Consider the following 8,709-nt stretch of genomic DNA (forward strand, 5'->3'; position numbering starts at 1 on the left):
AAATCTGACACCACTCGCGAGCCCGCTCAACTTCGGCACTGTCGCGGGATTACGTGACCAGCCATGGCCGCGTGGATTGCGTGACTCCTTCGGCGCGACCACGTTGGCCATGCAATCCCTCTACAGTGACCGCAGGGTCACTTCCGCGGCGACAACGGAAGAGTTATGCGACCTCTCGTTTCACCTGTCGTGGGTTTGGTGTCGGGGTCATGTCGGTGCCGGTTGCCGAGCGGAACGAGATGTTTCACTCGTTTCGACCGTTTCGGCACAACACTTTAAATCATATATGTGTGTGATCGTTAATGAATGACTTAAGAATCATGCTCTTGTTTCTTGAAACTCAGTACGATTTGATCTTTCTAGGTAAAAGTTATTTTTGACAAGCTTCTTCTTTCTTCTTTTGGTTCTTTTAAGGTTTGAAGGTCAGATTTTGGTGTTCATTCTCTCCCCTTTGGATGTTGTTGTAAGAATGTTTCTCTCTTTTCTTTTAGAGCTAACTACTTTTGTCCTACTTTTTATTGGAGTAATTCAACGACATAAATTGATTGCAATAGATAACTCATTAGTCATTATATAGGTTTCTTAGTTTTGTTGCTTGATATGATATTTTATGGGCACTTTGATAGCTCATTCATACGACTGCTTGCTACTACCATGCTTAGTGGGAAGAAACTTGCCCAAGCATTGGTGAGCGCAGATATTATTTGTAATGTGATTTTCATATTCAACTAATGGAATTCAATTTGATTGAACATCTTTTTAGCTCCCTACTAAGAAAAGTGCTATTGCAAAACCGCAAGTGAAAACAATAGATGGGGTGGAACAATCGAAGGATTTTGTTGAGATTGAAGATGCTGAGATAATTAAAACTCCAATTCTATTTTTTTTTTGAATTAAAGACCACTTGTTTTATTTTACATGGAATTAAATTACAAAGATGGAAAAAAAGCTAATGTAGAATAATTATTCAATAAATCTTTTGGGTATATTTCGTTGATTGCGAAATGAGTTTAGAGAAAATTGAAGGAAGATTGGGATCACACGTAAAGGTGGAAATTATTGGATGGAAGGTAATGAATCCTTCCACAAAACCTTCACTTACTCTAATTGAAGCTACAACATTGGGAGAAGTCGACAAAGGAATTAGGGAGCTGAAAAATGATCCTCTTGTAGAATTGCTTTCACCAAAATGGATTTTCACTTCTGCATATACAACCAAGTGAAATCTTTTTGTTAGAGGAGGCTGGTGTATTGGTGTGCAAGGTTGCCTGTTTGAATGAGTAGAATTGGCAGCTAGTGGCTTTCTCCAGACAGCTCTTGATTTTGTTTGGACTGTCCATAGGTTTCCTTCCTCTTCCAATTTCCTATCTTGAATAATTGCAGGAGCATCTACTTTGAGAGCAATAGAGGCAATTGTTACTTAACCTGAAATCAGACATTGCAGTAAATCTTCTAATGTAAGTATCCTCATTAAATTCATGCAATGTTCTAAGTTTCATGTTGACCTAAATTCTGTTTTATCCTCCACAACATGGAACATCTATCCTGTTTGCATTCTTTGTTTGATATGGGTTACTTTTACCACTTATCAGCCATATCAAGAGTCTACCAAGGAGAAGCGTCGTTCACAAATAGCTCAAGGTTCATTTTATCATTCAAGATTATGAATGTTTCCTTCTCAAATTTTTATTTTTAATAATTTTTTATACTGTCATCTCTTTGTCAGATCTTGTTTGGTTTATTATGTCTATTGAGCATCAAGAATATATATTGTTGTTTATATTGCATGTTTTTATAGCTCTTATAGACTTGATGAAACTAAAAGTGTAATATTTGAAAACTAAAAAGATCTGTATGTTATTAGTTAATTCTAACAAGTAGTATATTGTAAGTGGCTATAAAACATTGCTATTTTGAGTTTCTTCAAGTGTTTCACTTTTGCCTATCTCGGGAATATATGAATTATACATAGTTTTTATTGAAACCACCAGATGATGTATTGTGAAAGTTGGGGCATTGAATTGATTTTTCGCCATAATATTTTTTAAACAATCTTCCTACACAAAATATTTTTTCTTTTTATGATATTGCAAATAATCCTTTTTTTGTGCAAACTATTATAGATTTTAATATGGGTTGCTTGAACCCTGTGAGTAGGATTGTACTGAGCAACATTATTTGGAAACAACATAGTGCAGCTGACTGGAGTTTGGTTATACTACATGCCACTTATATTCAATACACAAGCCTATTGTATATTTATGCTATTATCATGCTAATCATGCTTGCATATTCGTTGCTCTTTTGCAAAAAATAAATTTAAGGATTTGCTAAACATGCATATGTACGCAGATTTATCCTTTTCCAATTGTTGTTTAGTTTTTTTTTTGCATCTTTGTGTAATTTATGTTTTTTACACAAAGTACACAAAGTTATTGGCAAGCTACTAGTTTTAATATCATAATCTTTGTTTTTACTTTTCTTTCATTGCCTTCATCATGGTTCTACTCATCCTAAAAGGGTTTGATGATGTTTGATATATAGAGTTGAGGTACCATTTGAAACTTTTAATTCTTTTTTTCTTGAGCCACAAAGGCTAGGCCAAACACTTGGAATTCCTAAGAATAGTGTAAGGACAAACACCGAAGCAAAAATATGTGTAAGGTTTTGCTTTCTAAAAGCATGATTCTTCTTTAATCCAAAATATCTATCAGCTTAATTTTAGCTGTTTTAGTTCTTCGTATTTTCTTTAGTCCACGGTTATATTTCAGGCGTCTAAGTTGTGCAACCTTCTTCTAAAAGCTGTATGGAATGCTCCTGCATTAGGTGGCTCATCATGCATTACATGTAAGAGTATCTTTAGGCTTTGAACTTAATTAGTTTTTTTTTTTGTAATGCAACTTTGTGTTTTACAATTTTGCAGATCCATATTGTTTACAATAAAATCGTGGGATGCTTACGAGAAGAGGATTACATTAGTGACCTGTAAGTATCCATCATGGGTACCATTAAGTTTTTATGTTTAAAGTTTTATTCATGATAGACATAACCTATTTTGTTTTATTTACGGCGAGAAAGATGCACTTATTATGCCTAAGAATTCTGGAATTCTTCCAATGGTCCTAGTAGCCATTATTCTTGTTGGCCAGCAAGGTATTTAATTTTGCTCCCCACATATTTGGTATTTTCTTGTGCTTTATAAGGTAATTTCTAGTCTTGACTAGAGATATTTGTTGCTAGAGATACAACAACAAATTTCAAGGATTCACAAGATGACCTCTTCTGGTCCAAGATATCAAGAGATGAATACATGAGATATGCATTCGAGGAGTGTTATATATATCATAGTATTAAAGTTATTTTGATGTTGGTACTTGGACATCTGTTAACTCTTTTTAGGCGGAGAGAATCTACAAGGGTATACATATTAGTAAAAAGAAACATATAAGCTTCAGGTTAACCAAGTTACAGTTCGTGACGCCCAGAATTTTTTGCTTTAACTGGTATTCTCATATGCTCTCTCCATGCAATTTGCACTTTACTTTATCCAATATTATTTTATTTACCTTTTTTTTCTTCTATCAAATGTTCATCTACAAAAAAAGTTGTGTTGGGTTCCATCAAATTTTGGACGTTCTACTTTCTTGCCATCTTAATGTTAGCTAACCACTACTTATTACAAAGCTTGAGCTGTGTAAAAAGAGACAAATTTATCTAGTGGTGACAACATCCAAAATGGAGACAACATCCAAAATGGAGAAGTAGTGACAAAGTACAAGTGGTAGCAACATTCCAAGATAGTTGTACAAGCATCAAATCTAGAGGAGGTATCATTATTGTTGTATGTCTTGGTTGGTTCTTGGATATAAATATCTTATGTCTTGCATATAAACCATTATAAAATGATAAATGATTTATTATAAAGACTAACTGTTATTATATATGATGTCTGTTGATTGCATATATATCTTCAAAAATAAGATGAGTAGAAATTCAGGATGAGTATTTATCACTAACCTTGTTAAGGCCCAACAATAAGTTCAATCTAGCCTAAAATGTAAGGACTTCCATGAATCCCTCACAATTTTTTAACATACTAAGAAATCTAACTTAGCACTATAACACAAACAAAAGGGTCAAGTTTAACCTCCAATATTTGTCTCTTACATACGTTAACATGCCTACATTGTCAACTCATGCAACCCAAGAACTTAATCTGACATAGAAAATAAGTGCTAATAAGATAGTTGTTAAAACATCAAGTTAGCTTCTAGCTTAGTATGCTTACATACGTTAACATGCCTACATTGTCAACTCATGCAACCCAAGAACTTAATCTGACATAGAAAATAAGTGCTAATAAGATAGTTGTTAAAACATCAAGTTAGCTTCTAGCTTAGTATGCACACAATGAAGATTGATTTATATAACAATTTGATCAACCTGATATAGCCAAATTCCACAAAAAATGGACCAAATTGATAAAGAACAAAATAACATCTCACAAATATCATACACAAATATTAGAGATTAAATTATTATTTTATTGATAGAAAAATATCAATACATTAAGCGACGACTCTTTATAAACTTACTCTAAACTAGTAAAACTAAAAAGAACTTTAACAAAACTTTAAATATATTAATCTTTTTGATACCAAAATAATTGTCATAGTAGAGTTTCTCCCTCTCGCAAATTATAACAATTTTTTTTCTTAGCCACCTTACTCTTCCCACCATTTTAGTGAGTGCTTCTTATCCACACTTCCCTTCTTCCTCTTCTCTTCCATTATTTTGTGTTAATGGCTTGTTTTTAAGAGTAATTGCTCAACTTTTCCCTCTCATTCTCTTAGTAAGCTTGTAGAGGTTACAAAAAAGGTAAGTAAACTTTCATCCCTTTATTCGTATTTTTTATACTTTATGCTTGTAGTGAGTGCTAAAATTTTCAATAGAATATCCTGTATGCACTAGGTAACAGACTTATTGCATGCAAATCATAGGTTTAATGCATTCTTTTGTACCAAGAAAGAAATAATTGATCAAAGCTATATTGAACAAAATGAATTTCTGGGCCAGACTCCTATTTCTTCTGGCAATGCTGAAACTCAACATGTGTCAGCTGAAGCAAATAATTTGGATGGTGTTAAGAACTTGATTAAATAAAGGATCAGGTCTATCTAATTCATTCAAAGAGCCACATTTGCACTTTGATAAGGAAAATTGTAAGTCTGATACCACCTTATTTTGTTTTGTTAGATTGTTCATGATTCCAACTTATCAAGATTTCTTGTTATTATTGTTGAAAGCTGTTAGTTATAGGACATTCTAAAGCATACATCATCACTGTTCGATGTTATTTTGTATTTCTCCTTCAAATGAACTATACTTGTAGACATTAAATGCAATATTTCTTTGCAAATCATGGCATAGATAATGAAGAGAACTTCCTGAGTGAAATTTCAGCATTGATAATTTTCAATCTTGGTTGGACTAATACCAAACTTCTGAGTTGGATCTATATAAATTCTTACCCTGTCAAGTGTCACCTCCAAGAAATTAATTATTCAAGGAAGAATGTATTGAAGGTAAAAGAAGCTTGACATTCAAAGAAACTGGTATAGATAAGGTAGATTTTGTTGGACACGGGAGGAAATCCATTAAAAAATTAATCAGATTGGTGATGTCTTATTTGCACACTTGCAAGAGAGATGTCCATGTCTTCACTATTTTGGACATATTCACCGCATTTAATTCGACCTTAGCTAAAGGGCTAACTGAATCAACCATAGCCAATCTTGACTAACCATGTTCAATATTAAATTTGTTTATGAATCATTCAATATGCTTTTTCTCATTTCAGGGCACAATTTCTGTTGTCGGCTTTTTGGCGTTTTAAAAATAGTTGTTGGAACATTGGTAGAACACAGTTTCTTATTCCTTGGTGTTGGAGAGGTTTTACTCCTAATCTCAATTGGTTTATTTGGTCTATTGAATGTGTTTAACACTTTAACTTTGATTTTTTTTCACTTGTGTATTTCTTGTGAACATCTTAGTTTCCCATTCTGGGAGTATGAATTCCTATGTACTTATGCTTCGTCCTTGTATTTCATATTACAAATCTTGTAATGCATATAATTATATGAGAAATAGATATAGGAAGATCATGTCTATTAGGATTTTATTTATGAGGTGGGCTTCTGCTTTTTTAAAAAGAGGGTAGAAGATAATTTTTCCGATTTGGATCGAAATCTACTGTTTGCCATAATTTCGCTATGCTACTTAGTGCTAAGTGTACATGTTACATTTTATGTGACTTTAATTATTGCACTATGTAGGTACATGTTTCAAGAGTATTTTAACTAATCTCAGTTAAAATATTTGTTCTGTTTATACGAATACTTCTTTAAATCTTTTCCTTATCTTGATTATCAATACAGGCTGGTACCATAGCTCTAGAGATGTTAAAGCAGGTTTTGAACTTAGTCTTTTTATTATGTGCATGAACAACGTTTTGGATGTGATGATGATAATTTTAGATATTGGCAAATTTTGGTTGTGGATTTCTTATGGTTGTTGTAGACAAATGGTGCTCCATTGGAAGAGACTCGCAAGAAGTTATGAATGGTCGATTCTAAGGTAAGGAAGAGAATCTTGGACCTTGGTTATACTTATTACAAGCATACAACTTTTAATTGTTTTACTTTGTTGTTCATTGTTTGCATTGTGATACCCTTTATGGGACTTAATTATGAGCTCACACAAGGATTCCCTTCAACATTTTAAGCAACCTTGGGCACATGATCATGAACCTGTCAATAATCTTGTAGATGTTATCAAGGTATTGCTGCCTCAAGTGCCATTCTGGTTTCTTGGCAGGTGGTTTCATGGGCTAAATGTTTACTATGCACTTGTATATTTTCTCTCTTACTATGTGTGACTCTTAAGCTATATCATTGTTGATGATAAGAATGCTTTCTCCAACTCAGGTTTACTCTTTTAAAGTGGTTTCTCTAGTGGTCATGTTTTCATTTAGTTCTTCTACAAGTATATATTACAACACTAATACTTTATCTTATTTTTGCTGTCTGAAGTTTGTACAAATTCAAGCGGACTTTCTACTAAGGAAGTAGTTGAAGCGATGGCTAATTTTAATGAGGTTAGCTTCTACACCTAGACCTCTACCAAATCCTTACCATAATGCATTTTTACAATTTAACTATATTCAGATAGTATTAGATCCAATGCACGAGTTCCCTTGCATTGATTTTGGCTCAATCCAACCCTACCTCTCAATCAGAATGTAGTGTAGAAGAGGCATATACGTGGAGTAAGGTAAGTTTTCTCTATCTTTTTGCAGCAATAGTTGCATAATTCATATTCACAATTTACTTTGGTAGTTAAGAATTTGGCTTTCATTCACATGGTCAAGCAATATTTGCTAGTGGGAGTCCATTTGATCCAATTGAATATGATGGAAAAGTTCTTGTGCCAGGACAGGTTTAAAATTTTTATTTGTTACAAACTAACCTTTGGTGTTTCACTTTCTTCTGGTCAAATAATGCATACATCTTCTCGAGATTTGGCCTTGGGCTGGTGATCTTCGGAGCAACCCGTGTGCACAATGATGACATGCTTACGTTCAGCCTGAAAGTTCACAAGTGGAATCACCATTACTATATTTCTATTTTTGTATATCAATATTTCAAACTTGTTCCATATACCATAAACCCATCGGGAACATGTTTAATCAACTTTGAAATTTACTTTTCCATATATTCCACAAAACTATGGAAAGTAGAATAATTGTGGTATCTTTTGTTGGACAACAAAAGCTTTAACTCCTAATGACGTAGGACAACTTGGACAAAGGAATGGTCTACCCACCATTCCCCAACATTAGGAAGATATTTGCTCATATTGCTGCGAATGTTGCAGCAAAAGCATATGAACTTAGTGAGTTTCTTCTTTGTCTCTTTATTCAGAATGCATAGTCTATCTTAAACTGTGCTAAACTATCTATTGTCCTTTAAGGATTGGTGAGTCGGTACCCACATCCCAAGGACTTCATGAAGTACGCGGAGAGCTTCATGTACAACTTTGTTTATCACCCGTATAGATGATTGGACAAGAGGGCTTTGCGCATATTAACAGTAAGTCAAGTGTTAAATCAATACATTTTCTAATTATTTGACCATTACCCTTTACAATGTTAACTTGGAGTTAGACTTGTGTTTTTCTTTTTATTTTCTTTTTCTTTTTCAGAATCTATTTATGATGGTAAGGTCTTTTGAGTGCTTCCTTCTGTTTGAAGACTTGATGTTGGTACTTCTGTGTCAAGGGAGACTTAAGTGTTTTTTTATAATATTTTTTTATAATTTTTCTGACCCACAATTCACCTTTGGTGTTGTTTTCATTCTTAAGCTTCCAACATGGTTCATCCTTTCAAATACACTGAGCATAGAACATCAGAACAAACGTATACATGTAGTAGAAAAATCAAACCTTCCATGAACACAAACAATATAGCCATGCTTTCAACTAAATCGCAATTCAAGGATCAAGAGAAGGCTAAGAAGCTGTAGAGCATTGTTGCCATAGTGATTTTGGCCGCCATAACTGAGCCCAAGCTTGGTGTGGCGGCCATATAAAATAAAGGGATTTTGTTTTCAAATCTTTTCTTATGTGGAAATCATGGTTTTAAAAGAGAGT

The 8,709-nt window shown here is 33.6% G+C and overlaps 2 long non-coding RNA genes across 2 annotated transcripts; both read left to right on the forward strand.

Annotated features, from left to right (window-relative positions):
• The first annotated feature begins 632 nt into the window (after nucleotides 1-632).
• Nucleotides 633-2,964, forward strand: LOC122037201. The gene is made up of 3 exons (XR_006127562.1): nucleotides 633-1,457; nucleotides 1,593-1,641; nucleotides 2,772-2,964. It is a non-coding gene; the product is annotated as an uncharacterized LOC122037201 (long non-coding RNA).
• Nucleotides 2,965-5,062: 2,098 nt separating this feature from the next.
• Nucleotides 5,063-8,164, forward strand: LOC122037197. Its single transcript, XR_006127559.1, has 5 exons — nucleotides 5,063-5,222; nucleotides 5,861-6,636; nucleotides 7,092-7,156; nucleotides 7,227-7,953; nucleotides 8,032-8,164. It is a non-coding gene; the product is annotated as an uncharacterized LOC122037197 (long non-coding RNA).
• The last annotated feature ends 545 nt before the right edge of the window (nucleotides 8,165-8,709 follow it).

Source organism: Zingiber officinale, unplaced genomic scaffold (assembly GCF_018446385.1).
Source record: "Zingiber officinale cultivar Zhangliang unplaced genomic scaffold, Zo_v1.1 ctg243, whole genome shotgun sequence".
In the NCBI taxonomy this organism is placed as follows: Eukaryota; Viridiplantae; Streptophyta; class Magnoliopsida; order Zingiberales; family Zingiberaceae; genus Zingiber; species Zingiber officinale.